A 26,972-nucleotide genomic window follows, 5' to 3' on the forward strand; every position below is an offset into this window, starting at 1 on the left:
TCTCCCACCACCCCCACCCCCCAGCACTGTGGGGCACCTGCCAGCAGGCCCCAACTCATGTTCCCCAGCCAACATGTCATCACAATCTAGATCTCTGGTCCAAAGTCACTGTCCACAAAAGAAAATCAAATGGGAAATAATAATTGAAAGCCATTGCTCCATGGGTAAATTGTGAAAGAAAAATAAAATCCAACAGTGAACTATGTACAGACGAACAAGCCAGGGTCCATTGTCCCAACCAAAGAAATGAAACCTATCTAACAACACTAACTAATAAAATAAACTATATACAAAAATGTGGCCAATGTCCAAAAGGTCCAAAAAAAATCAAAAAACAAAGGAAACCTAACACTAACTACATAACTATTTACATGGGCAGCGGGCTAGTCCAACGGCTCACTGGATGTTGTCATGGGCCAGGGCATCATCGAACTCCTGTTCAATGGCTTGGAGGCGGGCATGTTCCCTGGCCCCGCGGTCTCGCAGGGATAAAGCAGTGTCCAGCTCCAACTCCCTGCGAAGACCCTCGAGGCACTCAGCCCGCCTCAGCGCCCTCCGCATGGAGTTCTCCGCCCTGACCATTGTGAGCCGTTCCTCCTCTGCCCGCTGTCGCTCCGTACCTATCTGCTGGCCCAACCGCTCCCACACGGAAGCCACTCCCATTCCAGGGTTCTCCTGCCCTCCGGCCGATGCCTGCACCCCTGATGTTGATGACCCCGAGCCATGATGCCTCCCACGTCGAGCCTGCCGCTGCCTCCGACGCAACTGCCTGTGCCAGCACGACGGCATCCAGGCTGATGGAATCCACCGACGCCGTTGTGCATGTGCTCTGCCCGATGATGCCGTCACATCGTCCAACTGCTGGGGTCCAGTTGCTGGTGTGTCCACCCCTGCTGGACCTCCAACTCCCGACTGTGGCAGGGATGGGATCCCCACAGAGCCGGCTGCATTGGTCGGGGCAGGTCCACAGGGGGCCCTGGTGGCATCTGGGCCGGAAGATGGCATGGAGAACGACTGGTGCATAGTCTCCACAGAGGAGGAGAGGGTCGCCAGATTGGCCGACACATGTCGGAAACCCCCGACCATGGCCGATCCCAACTGGGCCACATCGGCACGGTGCTCTCCGTGATGACGTGCATGCTCCTCCCGGGAAGCACGCACCTCATCACGAATTGCACCTGTGCGCAATGCGACACCAATCAGGACCTTCTCCATACGGCCAGGGGTCCCCTCGTCCGCAGGTGGAGGGGAGTCAGATGACATGGACATCCCCCTACCTGCGGACGGGCCTGGGATGGGGCATCCCTGCTGGTGCATGGTGGTGCAGTCACAGTGTCAGGGACAGTGACATGCACAGGCCCCTCCACAGCGACATGTGCAGCCTCCTGCCCCTGCCCCTGGACTGCAACACTTGCACCAACAGGGATGCCCCCACCAGGCCCCATGTGCGCCTCAGTAGCGGTCTCCTCCTCCTCTGTGGAAACCACCAACCTGGATGGCTCCACCCCGTATTCCGCCGTTGCAAGCCCCTGTGGGGGCTCACCCACCCCTTCCGCTGCAGCCGTGGGGGCATCCCCGCTGCTTTGCTCCACAGAGCCGTCTCCGCCCTCTTCTTCACGTGGCGCTGTGTAGAGGGAGACATAGAACACAAGCATCAGGGTACTGTACAATGGTCCCCTAGACAGGAAGCAATAGCAGATGAGTGGCACTGTCAAAGATCACTTCCATCATGTCCCTCCACAACACACGGCTCAGTGCAGGTAAAACACATGCGGTAACAGGCATGGCGCATGCTATGGACATTAGCATACATGTCCAAGGGATTCTTGGAACATACAATGTTGTTTTGGAACTCGCATGCATCATGGGCCATGCCTATCACATGCACACACTTCACCCTAGTTTCATCCATCTGGCCTCGTACACCACAGACACAGTGGATACAGGGATGACTAGGCTGCATCAGTGAACCTGAACATTGCGACAGACATGTGTCATGCATCCCTGGCATTCACAAGTCACAGACATACAGACATGGACAGCATACATGTACATGGCATCAGCACCCATCCCTCACCCCCACCCATGTCCAGGAACAGAGACTGGCATGCTTTCATGTGGCCATTCCGCATAGGGCAACCCATGTTGCATTTGAACACATGCACCAACCGTGTGGTTCACACATTACTGGTCTCACATGCATGACGTCCCTGCACACACACATGCATACATGGCCTATGTCACACATACAGGCAAGTATCAGACAACCAGCACACTGCGACATGCCCTGTCTCACACAGCACTGCTTGGCCACTTACCGCTCAACTCCAGACGGGTCTGCCTCTCAAGGATCTGGGCGTGGAGCGCTGGGCCTACGCGTTCCAGGACCCTCATCTGGATGGGACTCATGCGGCCCCAGCCCCCCTCCACGAGGCAACGGGCCTTCAAGAGGGTCCTGGACCTGCAGTCATCCCAGCGCTTGTTGACATGTTGGTAGTCGCGGACTGCCACCCCCTCCGCATTGATGGCAGTCACGATGTCCTTCCAGATCCGAGTCCGTCCTTCCTTGTTGGCGCGCTTACTTCGGAAGAGGGCATCATACTGCCCCAGGACTTGCTCCACCAGGACACCAACTTCGGTGGCAGTGAAGCTGGTGCCCCTCTGCCTCTCTGGCCGGGGGTTGCCAGTGGTGCCAGATGTTTCAGTGCCCGACACGGCAAACCCAGAGGCAGGAGTGGGTGGGCAACTGGGTCCTGGGGCTGGGCTGTGGAGTGATGGTATCCCAGTCGGGAGTCTTCTGTTCCAGCAGGGGTGGACACAGCAAATGGACCCCTGCAGATGGCTGATGTGCAGACAACAAATGGCAGGGCACGGTGGCAGCAGGCAGGCAGGCAGGCAGCAGCAGATGGCTCGTGGGAGGCTGCTCGGGGCTCTGGGGGGCAGTAATTCGGCCTTTTGGGCAGGAGCGTGGTCTTCCGTGTGCTTACGCGTGGCCAGCTTGATACGGAGTGAATTGGCACATGAAAATCCTGCACGTCTGTGTGTAATTCAAGGAAAGGCCCTTAGCGCGTATGCACGTCAGCACGCATATGCGATTTCATGGGACCAAAGGCCCTTAGTGCGTGAGCGTGTCTGTGACGTGACGCGCGCGGGTGTTTCCCTCATTACACGTGATGACAGAACACATGTGGATTTCCACCAATCGCGTGTGAAAGTTCCCGCGCACCCCGGAACACACGTACCCAGGCTAATCGCGTGTGGAACTTCCCGCGCACCCCGAAACACACGTACCCAGGCCAATCGCGTGTACGCTCACTTCCCTCCGATCACACGCGATGACACTCGGACGTGCAGTTTTACCACGTGTGCTCTGTCATCACATGTAATGAGGGAAACACCCGCGCGCGTCACGTCACAGACACGCTCACGCGCTAAGGGCCTTAGGTCCAATGAAATCGCATATGCGTGCTGACGTGCATACGCGCTAAGGGCCTTTCCTCGAATTACATGCAGACGTGCAGGATTTTCACGTGCCAATTCACTCCGTATTAAGCTGGCCACGCGTAAGCACACGGAAGACCACGCTCCTGCCCAGAAGGCCGAATCACTGCCCCCAGAGCCCCGAGCACGCTCCCACCTGCCATCTGCTGCTGCCTGACTGCCTGCTGCCCACGTGCCCTGCCATTTGCTGCCTGCACATCAGGCAGGGGTGCTGTTGCTGTGACCACCCCTGCTGGAACCGAAGACTCCCGACTGGGATTCCATCGCTCCACAGCCCAGCCCCAGGACCCAGTTGCCCACCCACTCCTGCCTCTGGGGTTGTCATGTCGGGCACTGCAACATCTGGCACCACTGACAACCCCCGGCCAGAGAGGCAGAGGGGCACCAGCTTCAGTGCCACTGAAGTTGGTGTCCTGGTGGAGCAAGTCCTAGGGCAGTATGATGCCCTCTTCGGAAGTTCCCGCGCCGACAAGGAAGGACGGACTCGGATCTGGACTGACATTGTGACTGCCATCAACGCGGAGGGGGTGGCAGTCCGCGACTTCCAACATGTCAAGAAGCGCTGGGAGGACTTCAGGTCCAGGACCCTGAACAAGGCCCGGCGCCTCTTGAAGGCAGCGGATGCCAAGGGGCACCGGGGCCACTTGTCAGAAGAGCAGATGAGGGTCCTGGAACGCATATCCCCAGCGCTCCACGTCCAGGTCCTTGAGAGGCAGACCTGTCTGGAGTCGAGCAGTAAGTGTACATGCATCCTGATTGTGAGCTGTGCGTGTGGTGATGTTTCAGTAGTGTGCAGGTTGCACATCTGTTTGTATGGGGTCGAGTATGGGTGGGGGTGCAGGGCTGTGGGGCTAACACATGCGAGGGCTGTAATGTGTGAGACATGGATGGTGCTTGTGTGTGTAGGCTTGCATGCCAAATGCAGTTGTGTGGGCACACATGTTTGGATGAATGTGCATGTAAGTAGACATGTCTGTGATGTCACGCATGTATGCTATTTTCAGCTGCATGTATCAGCACTGTGTACATGTGCATTTGTGTGTATTTGACAAGGGTGCAACAGTGATGCAACATGGATGCATGTGACAGCGGGATGTGGAAGCCTGATTGGCAGATGTGACATGGATGCCCATCTGAACACTGCGACAATTGGCAGAGGTGTACACATGCATGCAAGTGTGGTGGTGTGTGTACATGTGTGGTGCACTTCCTGTGTTGCATGTGATGTCTGGCTCAGCTTTGCCTGCTCATGCTGTTGTATGTATATGGATGGTGCTGGCAGTTGCGATATGGCTGTGGTATGGCTCATGTGTGCGAGTTGAAATGACATGTGTGTTGGGGATTGTGATGGCATGTCTGAGGTTTGCCAATGCCACTCATGTACAACTGTCATGTGTGTATGTGTCCATTGTACAGTGCCCTGATGCCTGTGTTTTATTTCTCCCTGTTTGCAGCGTCAACTGATGAAGAGGGCGGAGAAGGTGCTGTGGAGCACAGCAGCGGGGATCCCACCGCCAGCCGGAGACGCAAGGCCCGGCTCCCCTCCCATGTTGTCATCTCGTCGGGGAGTGAGGAGTCCGGTGCCGCATCCCAGGCCGCAGCTGCCGGGGGGAGGTCCAAGAGACGGAGGTTGGAGTTGGACTCCTCGGGAGCAGAAGGGGCAGCTGGGACCCCACAGGGCCCAACGGGGGAAGATGGCACGGAGTCATCCAGGTTGGTGGGGGGTTTGGTGGAGGAGGAGGCCATGCAAGCAACAGAGACGGGGTCTGGAGGTGGGGATCCCACTGGTACTAGTGGTGCAGTGCAGGACCAGGGACAGGAGGCAGCACAGGCCGCCTCGGAGGTGCCTGTGTGCAATCCTGTCCCTGCATCATCTTGCACCAGCAGGGATGCCTACGTCCAGACCCGTTTTCAGGCAGGGGATGAGCAAACGACAACTGGCCTTCCTCTGCCTGCGGACGTGGCTATCCGGGTCTGGGTTGAGCCTGTCCTGACTGGTGTGGCGTTGCCTCAACGGGCCATGCAAGGTGACCTGCAGTCTTTTCATGAGGAGACTGCACGTCATCTCGAATGGCTCGTTGACCACGTCAGCCTGCTGGGACAGGTCATCCAGGCCGGATTCCTCCGTTTGATGGGGCTTGCTACGACCCCCTCCTCAACTGAACCCCCTACGCGCCAGTCGTCCTCTGTGCCATCTTCCCACCCATCAGTCACCTGGGTGCCCTGTGGAGCTGCCTCTGACGGTGCGGCCAGTCTGGTGGAGGAGGCATCCCTGCAACAGTTGGGAGTCGGACGTCCAGCAGGGGTGGCCACATCAACGACTGCACCCCAGCGAGCGGAGGATGTGCAGGCAGCAGGAGGCAGTGCACGGGCAGAGCCACAATATATTTTGCAGCAGCAACGTGGTGGGAGCCATGAAGGCTCGGGGCCTTCAACATCGGAGGGGCAGGCATCGGCCAGAGGGCAGGGGGACCCAGGACAGAGAGTGTCTTCCGTGTGGCAGCGGTTGGGCCACTCCATAGATGCAGAGCGGCGGCGGGCGGAAGAGGCACGGCTCACAATGGTCAGGGCGGAGAACTCCATGCGGAGGGCCCTGAGGCGGGCCGAGTGCCTCGAGGCAATCCGCAGGGGGTTGGAGGTGGACACATCGACGGCCCTGCGGACCCTCGGGCCATGGAGGAGGACCGCCTCCAGGACATTGAGCAGGAGTTCGATGATGCCCTGGCCCGGGACATCCAAAAGTGAGCCGCCAGACTAGCCTGCTGCCCTTGTACATAGTTATGTAGGTAGTGTTAGGTTTCCTTTGTTTTTTGATTTTTTTGGACCTTTTGGACATTGGCCACATTTTTGTATATAGTTTATTTTATTAGTTAGTGTTGTTAGATAGGTTTCATTTCTTTGGTTGGGATAATGGACCCTGGCTTGTTCGTCTGTACATAGTTCACTGTTGGATTTTATTTTTCTTTCACAATTTACCCATGGAACAATGGCTTTCAATTATTATTTCCCATTAGATTTTCTTTTGTGGACAGTGACTTTGGTCACCATTACTTTGTATTATGATTTTTGGTTTTGCTTTTTTTCACGGACATGCTTCTTTTCATTTTTGTACATTCCCATTCCTGTTTCTTTATTTTTGAATCTATTTATGTTTCCTTTAATACATATTTTTTTTATCGAACTTCAATGTGTAGTATCATCTCATTGGTTTCATGCATATCATGATATGGGTTTTGAGATTCACTGACACCCATTGGGTGTATGTGAGGGACATGTGTTTGTTTTGAAACTTGCAATTGGTGTCCTGTCATGTAATTGCCATTTCTGAGTGGGTGGATGCAATACTCGGGTGGGTGTTTTGCATTTGGAGGCTGACCATAGGGACCAGAGATCTAGATTGTGATGACATGTTGGCTGGGGAACATGCCCGCCTCCAAGCCATTGAACAGGAGTTCGATGATGCCCTGGCCCATGACAACATCCAGTGAGCCGTTGGACTAGCCCGCTGCCCATGTAAATAGTTATGTAGTTAGTGTTAGGTTTCCTTTGTTTTTTGATTTTTTTTGGACCTTTTGGACATTGGCCACATTTTTGTATATAGTTTATTTTATTAGTTAGTGTTGTTAGATAGGTTTCATTTCTTTGGTTGGGACAATGGACCCTGGCTTGTTCGTCTGTACATAGTTCACTGTTGGATTTTATTTTTCTTTCACAATTTACCCATGGAGTAATGGCTTTCAATTATTATTTCCCATTTGATTTTCTTTTGTGGACAGTGACTTTGGACCAGAGATCTAGATTGTGATGACATGTTGGCTGGGGAACATGAGTTGGGGCCTGCTGGCAGGTGCCCCACAGTGCTGGGGGGTGGGGGTGGTGGGAAACATGGGTGGGGGCCTGGTGGAGGGTGCCCCACAGTTCTGGGGGTGGGGGTGGTGGGGAACATGAGTTGGGCATGGGTGGGGGCCTGCTGGCAGGTGCCCCACAGTTCTGGGGGGTGGAGGGGGTGGGGAACATGAGTTGGACATGGGTGGGGGCCTGCTGGCAGGTGCCCCACAGTGCTGGGGGGTTGGGGGTGGAGGGGACATGAGTTGGACATGGGTGGGGGCCTGCTGGCAGGTGCCCCACAGTGCTGGGGGGTGGGGGTGGTGGGGACATGAGTTGGACATGGGTGGGGGCCTGCTGGCAGGTGCCCCACAGTGCTGGGGGGTGGGGGTGGTGGTGAACATGAGTTGGACATGGGTGGGGGCCTGCTGGCAGGTGCCCCACAGTGCTGGGGGGTGGGGGTGGTGGGAGACATGGGTGGGGGCCTGGTGGAGGGTGCCCCTGGTGGCTGGGGTTGCAGGGGGACATGCGTTGGTGGGCAGTAGTGCAAGTTGACATGTGGGTTGGCTGGGGGGCATGGCCATGGTGGATGGGGTGCCTGCAGGACATGTGCAGGGTAGGCCCCTGTGGTGTGAGCCACCTGCAGGGGCCGTGGAGGGTGTAGAGGGAACACCTGGGAGGACCCACACGTGCAATTCACGTGTGGTGCTCCCCGCACACCCCTGTAATACACGTACCCTGATGGAATCGCGTGGGAAACTTCCTGCGCACCCCGAAATACACATAGCCTGGACATTCGCGTGTGGAACTTCCCGCGCACCCCTGTAATGCACGTACCCTGATGGAATCGCGTGTGATACTTTCCGCGCACCCCTGATATGCACGTACCCCACTCAATCACGTGTGTAACTTCCCGCGCACCCCGAAATACACGTAGCCTGGACATTCGCGTGTGTAACTTCCCACGCACCCCTGTAATACACGTACCCTGATGGAATCGCGTGTGATACTTTCCGCGCACCCCTGATATGCACGTACCCCGCTCAATCGCGTGTGTAACTTCCCGCGCTACCCCGAAATACACGTACCCCACTCAATCACGTGTGTAACTTCCTGCGCACCCCTGTAATACACGCACCCTGATGGAATCACGTGTGAAACTTCCCGCGCACCCCGAAATACACATAGCCTGGACATTCGTGTGTGGAACTTCCCGTGCACCCCTGTAATGCACGTACCCTGATGGAATCGCGTGTGATACTTTCTGCGCACCCCTAATATGCACATACCCCGCTCAATCGTGTGTGTAACTTCACGCGCACCCCGAAATACACGTAGCCTGCACATTTGCGTGTGTAACTTCCTGCGCACCCCTGTAATACACGTACCCTGATGGAATCGCGTGTGATACTTTCCGCGCACCCCTGATATGCACGTACCCCTCTCAATCGCGTGTGTAACTTCCCGCGCAACCCCGAAATACACGTACCCCGCTCAATCGCGTGTGTAACTTCCCGCGTACCCCTGTAATACACGTACCCTGATGGAATCACGTGTGAAACTTCCCGCGCACCCCGAAATACACGTAGCCTGGACATTCGCGTGTGGAACTTCCCGCGCACCCCTGTAAACTTGCAATTGGTGTCCTGTCATGTAATTGCCATTTCTGAGTGGGTGGATGCAATACTCGGGTGGGTGTTTTGCATTTGGAGGCTGACCATAGGGACCAGAGATCTAGATTGTGATGACATGTTGGCTGGGGAACATGCCCGCCTCCAAGCCATTGAACAGGAGTTCGATGATGCCCTGGCCCATGACAACATCCAGTGAGCCGTTGGACTAGCCCGCTGCCCATGTAAATAGTTATGTAGTTAGTGTTAGGTTTCCTTTGTTTTTTGATTTTTTTTGGACCTTTTGGACATTGGCCACATTTTTGTATATAGTTTATTTTATTAGTTAGTGTTGTTAGATAGGTTTCATTTCTTTGGTTGGGACAATGGACCCTGGCTTGTTCGTCTGTACATAGTTCACTGTTGGATTTTATTTTTCTTTCACAATTTACCCATGGAGTAATGGCTTTCAATTATTATTTCCCATTTGATTTTCTTTTGTGGACAGTGACTTTGGACCAGAGATCTAGATTGTGATGACATGTTGGCTGGGGAACATGAGTTGGGGCCTGCTGGCAGGTGCCCCACAGTGCTGGGGGGTGGGGGTGGTGGGAAACATGGGTGGGGGCCTGGTGGAGGGTGCCCCACAGTTCTGGGGGTGGGGGTGGTGGGGAACATGAGTTGGGCATGGGTGGGGGCCTGCTGGCAGGTGCCCCACAGTTCTGGGGGGTGGAGGGGGTGGGGAACATGAGTTGGACATGGGTGGGGGCCTGCTGGCAGGTGCCCCACAGTGCTGGGGGGTTGGGGGTGGAGGGGACATGAGTTGGACATGGGTGGGGGCCTGCTGGCAGGTGCCCCACAGTGCTGGGGGGTGGGGGTGGTGGGGACATGAGTTGGACATGGGTGGGGGCCTGCTGGCAGGTGCCCCACAGTGCTGGGGGGTGGGGGTGGTGGTGAACATGAGTTGGACATGGGTGGGGGCCTGCTGGCAGGTGCCCCACAGTGCTGGGGGGTGGGGGTGGTGGGAGACATGGGTGGGGGCCTGGTGGAGGGTGCCCCTGGTGGCTGGGGTTGCAGGGGGACATGCGTTGGTGGGCAGTAGTGCAAGTTGACATGTGGGTTGGCTGGGGGGCATGGCCATGGTGGATGGGGTGCCTGCAGGACATGTGCAGGGTAGGCCCCTGTGGTGTGAGCCACCTGCAGGGGCCGTGGAGGGTGTAGAGGGAACACCTGGGAGGACCCACACGTGCAATTCACGTGTGGTGCTCCCCGCACACCCCTGTAATACACGTACCCTGATGGAATCGCGTGGGAAACTTCCTGCGCACCCCGAAATACACCTAGCCTGGACATTCGCGTGTGGAACTTCCCGCGCACCCCTGTAATGCACGTACCCTGATGGAATCGCGTGTGATACTTTCCGCGCACCCCTGATATGCACGTACCCCACTCAATCACGTGTGTAACTTCCCGCGCACCCCGAAATACACGTAGCCTGGACATTCGCGTGTGTAACTTCCCACGCACCCCTGTAATACACGTACCCTGATGGAATCGCGTGTGATACTTTCCGCGCACCCCTGATATGCACGTACCCCGCTCAATCGCGTGTGTAACTTCCCGCGCAACCCCGAAATACACGTACCCCACTCAATCACGTGTGTAACTTCCTGCGCACCCCTGTAATACACGCACCCTGATGGAATCACGTGTGAAACTTCCCGCGCACCCCGAAATACACATAGCCTGGACATTCGTGTGTGGAACTTCCCGTGCACCCCTGTAATGCACGTACCCTGATGGAATCGCGTGTGATACTTTCTGCGCACCCCTAATATGCACATACCCCGCTCAATCGTGTGTGTAACTTCACGCGCACCCCGAAATACACGTAGCCTGCACATTTGCGTGTGTAACTTCCTGCGCACCCCTGTAATACACGTACCCTGATGGAATCGCGTGTGATACTTTCCGCGCACCCCTGATATGCACGTACCCCTCTCAATCGCGTGTGTAACTTCCCGCGCAACCCCGAAATACACGTACCCCGCTCAATCGCGTGTGTAACTTCCCGCGTACCCCTGTAATACACGTACCCTGATGGAATCACGTGTGAAACTTCCCGCGCACCCCGAAATACACGTAGCCTGGACATTCGCGTGTGGAACTTCCCGCGCACCCCTGTAAACTTGCAATTGGTGTCCTGTCATGTAATTGCCATTTCTGAGTGGGTGGATGCAATACTCGGGTGGGTGTTTTGCATTTGGAGGCTGACCATAGGGACCAGAGATCTAGATTGTGATGACATGTTGGCTGGGGAACATGCCCGCCTCCAAGCCATTGAACAGGAGTTCGATGATGCCCTGGCCCATGACAACATCCAGTGAGCCGTTGGACTAGCCCGCTGCCCATGTAAATAGTTATGTAGTTAGTGTTAGGTTTCCTTTGTTTTTTGATTTTTTTTGGACCTTTTGGACATTGGCCACATTTTTGTATATAGTTTATTTTATTAGTTAGTGTTGTTAGATAGGTTTCATTTCTTTGGTTGGGACAATGGACCCTGGCTTGTTCGTCTGTACATAGTTCACTGTTGGATTTTATTTTTCTTTCACAATTTACCCATGGAGCAATGGCTTTCAATTATTATTTCCCATTTGATTTTCTTTTGTGGACAGTGACTTTGGACCAGAGATCTAGATTGTGATGACATGTTGGCTGGGGAACATGAGTTGGGGCCTGCTGGCAGGTGCCCCACAGTGCTGGGGGGTGGGGGTGGTGGGAGACATGGGTGGGGGCCTGGTGGAGGTTGCCCCACAGTTCTGGGGGTGGGGGTGGTGGGGAACATGAGTTGGGCATGGGTGGGGGCCTGCTGGCAGGTGCCCCACAGTGCTGGGGGGTGGAGGGGGTGGGGAACATGAGTTGGACATGGGTGGGGGCCTGCTGGCAGGTGCCCCACAGTGCTGGGGGGTTGGGGGTGGAGGGGACATGAGTTGGACATGGGTGGGGGCCTGCTGGCAGGTGCCCCACAGTGCTGGGGGGTGGGGGTGGTGGGGACATGAGTTGGACATGGGTGGGGGCCTGCTGGCAGGTGCCCCACAGTGCTGGGGGGTGGGGGTGGTGGTGAACATGAGTTGGACATGGGTGGGGGCCTGCTGGCAGGTGCCCCACAGTGCTGGGGGGTGGGGGTGGTGGGAGACATGGGTGGGGGCCTGGTGGAGGGTGCCCCTGGTGGCTGGGGTTGCAGGGGGACATGCGTTGGTGGGCAGTAGTGCAAGTTGACATGTGGGTTGGCTGGGGGGCATGGCCATGGTGGATGGGGTGCCTGCAGGACATGTGCAGGGTAGGCCCCTGTGGTGTGAGCCACCTGCAGGGGCCGTGGAGGGTGTAGAGGGAACACCTGGGAGGACCCACACGTGCAATTCACGTGTGGTGCTCCCCGCACACCCCTGTAATACACGTACCCTGATGGAATCGCGTGGGAAACTTCCCGCTCACCCCGAAATACACATAGCCTGGACATTCGCATGTGGAACTTCCCGCGCACCCCTGTAATGCACGTACCCTGATGGAATCGCGTGTGATACTTTCCGCGCACCCCTGATATGCACGTACCCCACTCAATCGCGTGTGTAACTTCCAGCGCACCCCGAAATACACGTAGCCTGGACATTCGCGTGTGTAACTTCCCACGCACCCCTGTAATACACGTACCCTGATGGAATCGCGTGTGATACTTTCCGCGCACCCCTGATATGCACGTACCCCGCTCAATCGCGTGTGTAACTTCCCGCGCAACCCCGAAATACACGTACCCCACTCAATCACGTGTGTAACTTCCCGCGCACCCCTGTAATACACGCACCCTGATGGAATCACGTGTGAAACTTCCCGCGCACCCCGAAATACACATAGCCTGGACATTCGTGTGTGGAACTTCCCGTGCACCCCTGTAATGCACGTACCCTGATGGAATCGCATGTGATACTTTCTGCGCACCCCTAATATGCACATACCCCGCTCAATCGTGTGTGTAACTTCCCGCGCACCCCGAAATACACGTAGCCTGCACATTTGCGTGTGTAACTTCCTGCGCACCCCTGTAATACACGTACCCTGATGGAATCGCGTGTGATACTTTCCGCGCACCCCTGATATGCACGTACCCCTCTCAATCGCGTGTGTAACTTCCCGCGCAACCCCGAAATACACGTACCCCGCTCAATCGCGTGTGTAACTTCCCGCGCACCCCTGTAATACACGTACCCTGATGGAATCACGTGTGAAACTTCCCGCGCACCCTGAAATACACGTAGCCTGGACATTCGCGTGTGGAACTTCCCGCGCACCCCTGTAATGCACGTACCCTGATGGAATCGCGTGTGATACTTTCCGCGCACCCCTGATATGCACGCACCCCGCTCAATCGCGTGTGTAACTTCCCGCGCACCCCGAAATACACGTAGCCTGGACATTCACGTGTGGAACTTCCCGCGCACCCCTGTAATGCACGTACCCTGATGGAATCGCGTGTGATACTTTCTGGGCACCCCTGATATGCACATACCCCGCTCAATCGTGTGTGTAACTTCCCGCGCACCCCGAAATACACGTAGCCTGCACATTTGCGTGTGTAACTTCCTGCGCACCCCTGTAATACACGTACCCTGATGGAATCGCGTGTGATACTTTCCGCGCACCCCTGATATGCACGCACCCCGCTCAATCGTGTGTGTAACTTCCCGCGCACCCGAAATACACGTAGCCTGGACATTCGCGTGTGGAACTTCCCGCGCACCCCTGTAATACACGTACCCTGATGGAATCGCGTGTGATACTTTCCGCGCACCCCTGATATGCACGTACCCCGCTCAATCGCGTGTGTAACTTCCCGCGCACCCCCGAAATACACGTACCCCGCTCAAGCGCGTGTGTAACTTCCCGCGCAACCCCGAAATACAGGTACCCCGCTCAATCGCGTGTGTAACTTCCCGCGCACCCCCGAAATACACGTACCCCGCTCAATCGCATATGTAACTTCCCGCGCACCCCCGAAATACACGTGCCCCGCTCGCACAGGCCCAATTGCTGTATGTTTCCACTTTTGTAATGCGCAGGGACGCTACCGCCTGCCTTCGTGTGGCGGACGTGTTTCGGCTTGTGCGTGTCTTTGGCTGTGCGTGGCTTTGCCCTATTCGATTCCATGAATACGTGTGGTTCGAGTGCGTGTGGGCGTTCCGTCTGCTTCCCTGCAGTACATCCCCAGTTACGCCCTTATTTTCTTGCGTTGTTCCCCATTCCGCGCGTTACGCCCCGTGTTCCGCCCACTTTCTGGTGTATGCGCCGAGGTTGTGCGTTTTCACTGTGCGCGTCGCGCACGCCTTTCGGGATGTTGCAGTGACGTGTGCCCCATGCACGGGTTTGGCGCACAACCCGAGGAAAACACGCGCAGGGACATGCGTGCGCGTGCGCCTGTTTTTTTGCGCTTGCGCCTGCTTGCGCCTGCTTGCGCAAAGATTTTCGGCGCACGTTTGTTCCATGAATCGGCCCCTCAATGTCTTACTCTTGTTGGCATTAATTGTCCAGCATTTGTTTATATTGTTTGAAATTGTCATATGTTATACTGCTTTCATTTGCTTTGAATGTGGCTACAAATGAGTCATAGTCACCCAATATTTTTTCTTTCCTCCAGGGTTTAAAAAGTTGGAGTAGGGCCATGTAATACAGTTATCTATGTTGTGGATATTTACATGATAACTTTATTTGATTAATTAAACTTGATTTGGTGAATTTCACTAGGCTTCCTACACAAGTTAGACTGAATATTTGCCAATCGTCTCATTTGGTGTCACATTGTTTTTGTAGGTGTAGTTTTGGGCAATGCCATACAGAAACAGCGGAGGGCTCCTTCTAGAGCCCTCCGCTCGTCCTCCTTCTACTCTTTGCGGGTGAGCAGTTTTTCCAAGCAGAGATTCGGGGGTAGAACTTTATCCTCTGCAGGCACCACCCTGTAGAAAAGCCTCCCTTCCTCTCTCCGCCTTGAGCCAGAGTTCCTTAAGTTCAAGAAATTCCTCAAGACCTTCCTCTTCTCTTCCTCTTTGTCTCTCCCAATACCTTGCTTGCGTGCTCTCTCTTTCTCTATGCTTCACTCCTCCATCTCTCCCCTAACTCTGTTATGCTTTTGCTGACTGGTCCCCTGGCTCACCTCCAGAGCCACAAAGGTCTCAGGCTCCCTCGCCAGTCTTTGCACTTGCCTCTAGGCCTCTGCACTATGCTCTGCACTACTGTACTTTCAGCATACGTTCCATGAGAGGGGTAACCTCTCTGCACTTAACCCATGGCCCTGCTTGACTGGGCGCACTTGTTCCCCCCTCCCACTCCTTTGCACTTCCTTCTGTTCACTTGCATGACCTGAATTTACTAGGCTTAGTTAGTTCTGTCTTGCCCAACCCTTTGTTTCCCCTCCGTAATCTGGTTGCGCCTGATACACTTAATGCACTTGCACTAGGATACATACCATCAGGGCTAGTACACTAGTTAATTTTGTGTTAGATTATTCAGAAACCTCAAGGCCTAAGAATGACTACTGTATTCAGTTGCTCCCTTTCCACCTTAAAGTGCTTCTAAGTGCTTCACTTCTATATAAGCGCTGTACAAATAAACAATTACAATTACGCATGTTTTCCAAAGCAGTACTTCTGTTTGGGTAGTATGTGTCAATTAAATAGACTTCTTAAAATTTCCTGGCTCTTGGAATCATGTGTGGCTATGGTTTCTATCTTTTGGTATGATTGTAGTACTCTTTTTTGGGATGCAGCTTGACCAAGATTAAGCCAGATAATGTGTTAAGATTTTTACCTGTGAAATGGTCTGCAGCTTTGTACCACTCGCATTTTCTATGGGAGAGCATTTTGATACCGAAGCTGTACAATTTTTGTGATAGTGTTTTGTCAGATATGTCATCCCAGAGGTCTTTTAGCTCTGTTTTCTCAGCTTTGGTGAGGTAGGCTGTGACTTATCTTCCAACAGTAGTGGAATTGTCTGCAATGTGTTGTATGTTTATGTTTGCATTCTACAAGAGGGCAATGAAGTAAATCATTGATGTACTTGGATGCTTCGTACCTTTTAATGTTTTTAGGGGATTTGCCTTTCACGCTGTGTCTAACAGAAGAAATTAAGCTATTTGCTTGTCTTTTTTTGCAAGCTGGTCTAGGGAAGCCATCGCGACATTTGGTATAGTATTTGTCTTGTTTTTTATCTGCATTGGCAGTATTTGCCACACTTATATTTTTGGAAGCGTAGGATTTGTGTATGAAGGTCACTATCTGTGGTTTCTGAAGGGATGTCGCAGGTAATGTTTTTTTCAATAAACTGTAAAACAGTGGTATCACTATCATGGGCAAATTTAGGAGCATCTTTTATCCACAAAAGCATGTGGATGTGTGATGTTACTCTGGATTAATATTTTTTTCTCCAATGAAGTGTTGCACTTCTCTGAGCGGAGGGGTAGTTTGTTCAGAGATAAAGTGCATAATGGCAATGAAGTGATGGTGAAAGTACCTTGATACATTGACAGGGTCAAGAGAACAGAGCTCTCCTGGTGTTTTAATATCTACTATATCTTTATTTTGGTTTGCAGTGTGTAACAAGTTGTGCAAGACATCCCATGTGTACTCTGCACAACTTAAATTAACAAACCATTTGGGTGGGCCTAGGTTCCTTAGTATTCAGCGTACATCAACATGACCTCAGAACCAGTATTCTTTTGTACCATGCATGTTTGCCAATAGATTTGTGATACTTGACTGCAAAACTTCATCATTGTGTTTTATCTTTTGAAGCAGTTGGGTAGCAGGCATGTTTAAAAAGTTAGAGCCTGTTCTTAATGTTTGTGCAACTCCTTAACATAGAGTTTCAGTTCACTTTGAAGGGGAGATGGAAAATGTATTCAACATTTTGTCTGAATCTGGGGTCTTCAGAATACATTCTTAAAGAGTGCTATTCTGATACATTAATTTGTGTGGACCTTTCATCATATCTTTCTCCATTTCCTGTAGGAAAGAGTAGAGTAAAAGAACATGATTCTACAATTTTTTCCCATATGCTCATTGGGGATCCTTTGGCTTGATGCATTTGATGTTTTTAATGCATCGTCAATGGTGTCTTTAGAGTGTAGTGGGTGAATTGTATACTGGTCTAAAATGCTGTCCATAGTAAAAGGATCTAAAGATTCAAATTGGTCAGTTGCTGGTGAGTCTTCAATTATCTTGGGTGGTTTCTATTAGGTTTTCCTCTATTTTTATATCTTTATAGTATCCATTGTTTTCTTTTAGATCTTTGCTTACTTTGTTTAGGTCAACTAGTTGTCGCCACATTTTCTTGTCTCTTGTTGGTACACCATTAAGTAGTGCAATCAATGATTTGTCTATTGGACATTGTACTCCTGGAGTTTCTACATTTTCTTTGAGATCTAATGGCAAATATACTACTGTAAGGGAGGAAGAGTCATTAAGCACACCCCGTACATTCGGCACAAAATACATTTTATGCTTCTGCAATAGTGGGGAGAGGTCCTCCTTGCCCTTCCGTGACAACAGCGGAAGAGGGACTTTTGCAAGACACATTTGGACTCCATTTTGTGCACCTCCAGACTCAATTTTTGGGCTAGGCCTCATCCTGATAACTGAGGAGCCTTCTCTCCCCTTTGAAGCACCACGCACAGTGAACACTGACAGCCACCACCTCCTCCTTCCGTGTCTGTGCCACCCAAGCTCATTTCTCACGGATGCCCTGCCGCAAATTGTTACAAGTAGAAAGTTCATTCTTTTCCTTCCGCTGTGTGTGACCGGGGTGAATCTCGACTTGTGGCCCATCCATCGCCACAAACCTGCTCCTGCGCCTCTCACCCCCACCTTTGGAAGTTATTGCCTGTCTTTTGCCCCCCATTCTTCCTTTAATGTAACAGAAGTGTGACCCTTCCCCACTGACCACCTCACAGTGCCCCCAATATAACTGGTTTTATGTCATCATATATCCCACCTTAAACTAACACCTATCAATCCATTCCCTCAAGCTATGGGGCACCACGGCAAATAAGTCCTATATCGAGCCCCCTGATAAAGCACCTGGAGGACAAGACCCTCGTACCCTTTATTTATACAAAGGCCTGAGGTGGGAATGTGTAAATAAGAGTCTACAATTTATACGTATCCCCACATTCTAGTACATGGTTTATGTTTTGCTTTATTCACTGCATATCAGGAGATATTGGGCCTCATTACCACCCTGGCAGTAAGGCAACAACGGCGCCGGTAGTGTACCAGTGCAGTTGTCGCCTCACCACCTCATTACTAGTTCTGCTCACGGGTGCTGGACTGCACGTGTGGTCTGACCAGGCGCGCAGACCGGCACCTGCGAGCAGACCAGAAGGGTAGCAGCGGTCCCGTTATGAACGGGACCATTGCTACCATCCTCCCCATTGCCTTTGAGCCCTATAGGGGCTCAAATGGGAATGGGGATGTACCGGGTCCGCAAAGGTCGGAATGGCCCGGTAATTCCCATTTTTCGGGACCCGGACCGGACACGAGTTTGGGTGTAGCCATGCCATCATGGCTTCTTCCAAACATGTAATGAGGCCCATTGTGTAGCTTAGTTTATACAGAAAATTCTCCTCTCATGGACCCCGTCTGACCTTCACGTCGCAAGGATGAGCCCAGCTGACCCACGTTATGCCTGCTGGACCTCCAAGCTGCCAGCCAATCCTGTGGAGCCGCTCCCTACACTACTATAATGTATACATGTCTTTCACCAGTGACGTTTCTGAAGCATATAATGTACTGTTCTTTTATTGTTTGGCAGAGCGCTCTCCAGGCAGAAGAGTCCTCTGTATGCTTATTTCTATAAACCTTTGTTTTACTGACACCTTTCTCCTGGTCTCATTCCCTACTGGGGTGTGTCCTTTTTCTATGAGTTTATAATTGCCTTTTGGGGAATGACCACCATTACTACTTTGCCATGGATGTCCTTTAGGACAAAGACTGATATGCAGTGGACTTGTCTGTTCTTTGAAAGGATGGTGAGCTAAAGACTCTGGTTGAGACTCTAACTCGAGATATAGGCTGGTAGGTAGATACTCCCAAGACCCCCCTCTTGTTTGTGCATTTTAAGTAGCTTTGAGTTTTTGCCCTAAATTACACACAAATTACAGCTCCACCTCACTGACTAGGCCCACCCAGGCCGAAATATGTGTCTGGGTTTGCTGTTGGTACTCTTGTTCAGAGAGTAGCAACAACATGCAAGCCAAGATAATTGGCTTGCATTTTGTTGCTGGACTGCCCTTGGGTAGGAAAAAGAATGATATGTAGTGGACATTTCTTTTCTGTGAAAGGATGCTCTCGCATTGCTCAGAGACAGATGTGGATGTGTTAGGGTTTATTTGGTCCGCAAATGATTAAAGTAAGGCACAACATCAATAAAGTTGTGTATGATTTTCTGCAAGATGTTGGAATGACATATTTTCATAGTGAGAACATTACATTTGATATTGCAAACATTTTTCAGAGAGATGGAGTACAACTAACTGATTTATTTATTTAATTTATTTTTCCATTTGTATAGTGCGCGCAAACCCGTAGGCATCAGCTTGGGTGGATAATCCGATTTTGCTGGAAAACATTCAAAATGCTTTGAAGCAGTTTTTGTGAAAGTTAGAAGAAATAATTAAGTTCAATAACATTTTTCATAGTTCAGTTTATAAAACCAACAATTAAATAAAAATATAAAAGCCAAGAACAGAAAAAATTATTATTTTAAGAGCCACTATAAAACAATAAAAATGATTTTAATCCTCCCACCCCACTCCTGCAATTCATCCTGATGTCTGTGGACTACTGCACTGTCCAGAGACTATGCAGGCTGGGTAGGGGCATGTGACTTTTTTTCTCACTTCTATTTTTTAACTGTGAAAGGTGGCTCCCAAAGGAACCTTTTTTTTGTGTTTTTTTTTGTTTTCCATTTTTGGGGGCTTTTTAAGTTTTTTTTGCAGCAGAGGCAAGGTAAGTTAGGGAAGGGAAGGGAGGGAAGGGAGGTAAGGGGCATCACCCACAGAGACAGAGGGGCTGATGGATAGGGGAAGAAGTTGGGCGTACCTTAAATTTAAGGTAGGGGCCAGTGTAGTGTTTCTCATGCTCCTTGACAACTGCCTCAAAAACACTGAAAAAGAAACTGCTTCCCTCTGCAGATCGGTGTGTCGTGGTACATGCAGAGCACTGTGGACCTCAATAAGTAAGGATCTACAGCATTCCATATGGCCTGCAAGGTGGCCGGTGGGATCCTCTGCCCCAAAGGAGTACCCTGTGTGCTGGGAGGGGCGGTTGAGGAAGATGGTGCAGAGGACAATAGCCTGCTCCTCCCTGAGAAAGGAACTACCTTTCTCAGTGCAACTGGGTGGTTAGAACGGACGTGACGGCGCATTCATGTGGTGCTGAAGGCGTAGTACCCCTGTTTGCAGTGACTGAATTTCACCCCACACTCAATGCATTCAACACAGGCAGCCTTTGACCACGGGACCCCACCCACGGTCTTAAAGAACTGCCACACCCAGGACTCACTCTGGATGCTGGAGGTAGGCATTTTCTCTACTTTTCTCTACCTCATCTTTGTCTTCTTCTTGATCCTCCTATACATCATTGTGCCTGTTCCCCTCTCCAGGCCCGCCAGATGGTGATGGTGGTGGTGGTTGGGGAGGAGGAATGTCCATAGCAGATGCTATTATGGTCTCCACAGATTTCCAAAGCAGCAATGCAGCAAAGCAGGAGCTCTCTCCTGGAGAGCCAGATTGAGAATGAGGACAAGTAATCAGTGGGTCCCGTAATCAGTGGGTCCCGTCAGAGGAGCTGTCTGCAGACAACCGAGTTGCAAAAAAGCCTTGTAAAGTTGTAAAAAGTTTCCAGATCAACCAGGAATGGGTCGGGAGCTGTGGAAGGGTAAGGTTTCAGCTTCAAACACAATAGATTGGCGTAAAATTCACTTTTAAACTGTTCACGGTTATGGACACCGTTGCAGACAAACTGCCATGCCGCACGGGTGCAGTCACATGAAGGCCGTTCACAGACACCTATCGGGTGGGAATCGCAGTGCTGGGTGTCCGTAGAACAGGTGCAGTGTCCGCAGACTAATTAAATTTGCGCCGTGAGAAAACTGACATGTCCGGACATCACGCCTGTCTGGGGGCACCTCTATTTTGAGTGTGGACACCCCAGACAGTAGTAGTGTCCGCTGATTCATAATTGGGGTTTAAAAAAAGACATATCACACAACCATATACAACACATTTATAGTATACAAAATATATTTATTTATGAAAGGGATGGGGTATCGGAATGGGAAACATACATGGGTGAATTGGGAATTTCTGTAGAATAATGATCAGGTGTGGAAGGGAGTGAGGTTTCATCTAAGCATCTTTGATGAACATTTTCAGAATTTGATGGGGATGATTGCCAGGGACGAGGGGGACAGGTGCAAGAAGGACAGTGATAGGGAGCATTTTTAATGACATGGGGCCTCATTACACGGTAGGCGGTAAGGGTTTACCGGTACCGGTATTTTACCGTTACCGGTAAATGCTTACCGCCTTACTACGAGGTCCCTTTGCGGGTTGGGGAATTTAACGCCTGTTTTTGCAGGCGTTAAAAACCAACCCGCAAAGGGACCAGTGGAGCTAATTACGGTACCGCAATTTGCGGTACCGTAATTAGCGCCTTCCCCATTCCCATAGAGCCCTATGGGTTAAAAATGGGAATGGGGAAGGGCAATGGTGGAAGTGGGAATTACCACCCCATCAACCTTGGAATGGGGCGGTAATTCCCCTTTCCTCAAAGGTGGTACCGGTAAATTCCCGGCATGAACCATGGCGCTAACAGCGCCATGGTTTACCGCCTACCGTGTAATGAGGCCCATGATTTTTTACATACTGTAAAAGTTCTCATTACATAGTTAATCCAATTTTGTAGACAAGTTTATAATTTGATTATGTACAGTTTGGGATAGGGCTTCTCTTTGTGAGTCTTGGGATTTTGTATAATTAAAGATTTAAATACAATGAACTTACTATTTAGTGAGAATTTGTTTTCCAATAAGCACCTGGTGTTTCTCAATCTGTATGCAGAGTTCTATTGAGGATATTATATGAAGTGTACTGTTATGGTTTCTGATTGGTGCATTCCATCATAATGTGTGCTAAATGAAAAAATAATTAGATTTTTTTAAATTGTTTGTACAGAAAGGTATATTTGTGTGTCGTAAATATTAGTAATGATGTTATGTACATCTGTTTGTTGGTTGATGGTTACAACCTTTTGGGATCTCCCCTATGATTCTAGGCTTTGTCGATGCTGTCTGATGTCCGCGGACCATTGCACTGTCCGCAGACTCCATATCTGCCTCATTGGGGGTGAATATGATATAAGGAACTTGGAGCAGATTAAGAGTGCACTAAGAAAAACCCATACAATTCATTGAAAACACTTTGTTAAAGGGACATTATGGCTAAATTGCACTCATTAAAATGTATAAAATTGACTGAAAAAACATTCTTAAAGGGACTTTATGGTTAAGTTGCACTAACAAAAACCCATGCAATTCACTGTAAAAACGTTGTTAGGAGACACTATGGTTTCAAGTAAAACCAAAAAAAAAAAAAACCCTTGAAATTCACCAGTTATGGTAAACTAAGCACCCATAATTCATGCCACCTCAGTGCGCTACTAAGACACCCTGGACATCACAAATGGAAAAGTTATCCTTGTATTGATAATTCAGGGAATTAAAATGAGGATTATTGAACTGTGTCCGTTTTACACATTTTAATGGAATTGAAGTACATATAGATATCTCACTAAGACTTCTTCCTGTTTATTTCTGTACCTCATCATAAAGGGATTTATCTTTGCTTTTGACATTAGGTGCTTTTTGTAGATATGTCCCTATTTCAATAGTTTTCATATTTTCTCTTAGTCTATTTGGATCTTGTTGCACCTCACTGGGTAGCAACCCACCAGTAACCATAGGCCGGGGATTCAAATTTAATTTTCCATACGGGGTGTGAGGAGCCAGGAATGAGATACAGACACAGAGGACTCATGTTTTGCTTATAAACTTTTATTAAACTACAAAGGGGTTGGAAAATGCCTCACTATCCCTATTCCATGAGGAGTTTCCCTACCTCAATCAAAACTGATGGGTCTGTCCTTTGTCAAGATGTCCAAAGCCCAAATATGTCCTGTGTCCGAAATCCTATCCTTGCGCATACACACTAAAAATTAACTGTAAGCCACAATGTATGTTGTCTCTGATTCTCAAAGTGCACACATGTTCAAAGATCCAGGTGGACAATATGCTCACAATTCCAGGGAAAGACTCCCTTCCCTAGATGCCTTTTCTACAAAATGAAAAGTTCAAACAAAGAATAACCATGTTCCTTGTTACCCAAGAGGATAACTGCCTCCTCTTGGTGGGTCCACTGTTCCTGAGGAAATGGCTTCCCTCCCCATGTTTCGCTTCACATTAAAGACAGTTCAAAATTATAAGGGCATATATTTTCCTTGGGATTCTCTTTTCGCTCTATTACAATTTTTTGGATCTTCCTTGAGATTCTCTACTTACTATAGTTTACCACACATACTTGACTTTGCCTGGTATGCTCTCCTGCCAGGTCTTGCATGCAGTGTCTTTCAAACACTTGGCTTTGCCTGGTGTAGTCTCCTGTCAGGACTTCTATGCAGTTTCTTTCAAACACATGGTGTTGCCTGGTATACTCTCCTGCAATGATGTATGCAGTTTCTTTCAAACACTTTGCTTTTCCTGGTATACTCTTCTGCCATGACCTCTATGCAGTTTCCTTCAACAACATCTGTTTGGAACTTTTAGTATAATCATTTAGCTTACTTTCCAAACACTTGGTATATTTCTCTACCAGTTTTCAACACGTAATGTCTCTATGGTTTTCCTTCTTGGTCTCTCCTAAATTCGTTCTGGGGGTCCCAGACCCCACTCTCACTGTGTAGGGCTTGTGTTATCTCGCCCGACAGAACTTCGGCTTCCAAACCCTTTCCCTTTCCCTGGGCTCACAGGTACTCTTCTTGGGCTTTCTCTGGATTATTGACTCCAAGCCGAATGTTTCTCTGGCTCCCGTGTGTCTCTCAGCCTTTGCTGGCACCTCCAGTAGGTGTTCGGGCTTCGCTCGGCATTCCAGCCTCTGCAGCAGTCAGGAAGCATGACTTGCTTCCTCGTACTTTGTTCCAGTTTCTGCAGAAGTATCATATTTTTGGCAGCCTTTGAAGCTAAATTCTTTTTTTTCAGACATTAATCCATATCGTCAATACATCGACATTTGGCGGAGGTATATTGATGATATTATTTTCATCTGGCACAGTAACACAGGCAGTCTTAATACCTTCCGGCTTTGGCTTAACCAATGCCATACCACAATTTAATTTACAATTACCATGAGTAATATTGAGATATCTTTCTTGGACCTCCTGATTCAACATCAGGCCAACAAACTCATCTGTTAATTATTCACTAAACCTACCGATCGCAACACTTTGTTGCATTTTAATAGCTTCCACCCACTTAATCAAAAAGAAAGCTTGCCCTATTCTCAGTTTCTGAGACTTAGGAGGAATTGTACATTATTGTCTGATTATGACCATCATACTCAGATTTTGACTACTAAATGTAAACAACGGGGGGGTACCTGAAAAAGCTCATCTCAGATTCATACCAACAAGCAAGGTTCACCCACCGGGAAACTCTCCCTGAACCTAAAAATCAGTCACCACATGATAAATTGGTCTGTGCCCTTACCTACAGTCCACATACCTTCCTGATTAAAAAGACTATTAAGAAATATTGGTCTGTGGCACAACTTCTGCTACCGGAAGAACCGCTACCAATCTTTGCCATGAAAAGGCAAAAAAACCTGAAGGATCAATTGGTCCATGCTTCTGCCCCAATAAAATCCTCTAGATCTACAACAACTAGCTGGGACCATTCGAATTGCAAAACAGCTGGGGCAGTGTACTGCATCGAGTGTCCCTGCGAGCTTAAATATCTTGGCAAAACTACACGCCCAGTGCATACGCGCATCACAGAACATCGTTCCCTCATTAGATGCAAAGCCATTAACTCTCCTTTGGTGAGCCCTTACATGGAGTATGGCCATTCCACAGAAGACCTACGTTGCTGGGTCATTGATGTTGTCAAGAACGATGCTAATCCACACCAAGTATTGGCCAACAAGGAAACATGCTGGATTTTTGTTCTTGACACGATTGATCATGGTTTTAAAAAAGAATTTTGTGTCTGGTAGGGCTCACCCTCTATGGTATTTCATCAAACTATTGTCCATTTGGCCTCATAGACCTGCTATCCAGTATCTAACTTCTTTATTTAACTTTTTGGATCTTAGATTTGGACACTTTCTTATTGATTTAGTGTCCTCTATTTCTTTTTTTTATTTATTATTTCTTTCTTTTTTAAATTTATTTGAGAGATCTATGTCTCCCCCTTATAGGTCAGGGCATTGTTCCCTTCTCTAGGCAGTGTGCTTCACTGCCATATTTCACAGTACCCTAGTGTTTCAATGCTTACGGTTTCAGTGCCTTTTTTTGAAAATAACATACTCTTTTCCGTGCATCCTTAGAACTACACTAGTCTATTCATAGTTCTCTTTTGCTTTCCATATCTGGACTCACTCTCTCACCCTGAGCCACAACCCCTCATTGGGCTCATTTGTTTCATTGCCGCGACATACACGGAAGCATTTCAAGCAGCACTACGACAGCGTCTGAAGTGCACAACCTGGCACATCCTGGCTCCATGCCACAGGTTAGTCGTTTGTAGCTTGTAGCTATCCGATGCTTTTCCAATTTAAGAAAAGCTCCCGTGATTACATGTATGCTTTGTCCCCATGGTCTGTTTACTTTTTCTCTGTTAATATCCCGCCGCAATGGATGAGCTATTTGCAGCCGTTTCTCTACCTGCGGGCACCTTCAAAACAGACGGCATTCATTGCCGCGAGCCTACAGCACTCCCCGTAGGTATGCTAACTTCACTGTGGGCCTCAGCTAAATTAACAACTGTTCCCTGACTTTACATGCAGGGCACGCATGGATACTTAAACAATTCTTGGCACCTGCTCAATACCATTTTGGTATCCCTTTTCTTTCTATCTGTATTTCACAAAAAACTTAATAGGGACGGCACTAAAGTACTTTGCTCTCCAATGCATGCCGCATACACCGGTTCTTTCCGCAAGACATCCTCATCTAATGAACACAGTGTTTCTCTTTTTTGGTCACTGTTCTGGTGATGCATGGACACTAGGACAAGTCAGAGGGGGCACTTCCTGGATGACTGTTTCAGGAGCTACAAATGCCCGGTTATGCATGTTAAAATGCTCATTACTTTTTTAGATACCTCTCATATTTATATCTGTTTGTACAATAATGTAGGCACACCCTACTTATCAACTTTGTTTGGTTGTTTTCTAGGGGCTGAACAAACGATTTATCATCCTGACGAACGAGGTATACTCTTTCTACTTTACCACGGGGGTCGTGATCACACCTGTGACAAGTGAACGTGGCTCATCACGCTTTTTCCCACTCACGACAGCGGATGGCGTAGTGGGAAAAAGTGTACTATGTATCAGCCTCATTTTTGTTGTGTATTAGCTTTATTCTTATTAGCTCTGAGACAAGCATTTGTGAAGCATCAAACCACAAAACAGTGCCTTGGCTGATTATCCCTTATCATAGACTTATGAAATCAGCACTAACTAAGTCAGGGAAGGTAGCTATTTACGGCACAGCCAAGATTTGAAGCCCTACTGACAAATTTAGTCTGTGGCCTACAACTAGCACTACTGACAGATGTGTGACCTTGAGCTACATTGGTTGAATTCAGTTTATATTTCTAACTGTACCTCTTTTTTCTGCTAAGAATTGTTTGATGTTTTTCTGTAACACATCAGCT

The sequence above is a fragment of the Ambystoma mexicanum genome, chromosome 8 (genome assembly GCF_040938575.1).
Source record: "Ambystoma mexicanum isolate Mex_15411 chromosome 8, UKY_AmexF1_1, whole genome shotgun sequence".
Taxonomy (NCBI): Eukaryota; Metazoa; Chordata; class Amphibia; order Caudata; family Ambystomatidae; genus Ambystoma; species Ambystoma mexicanum.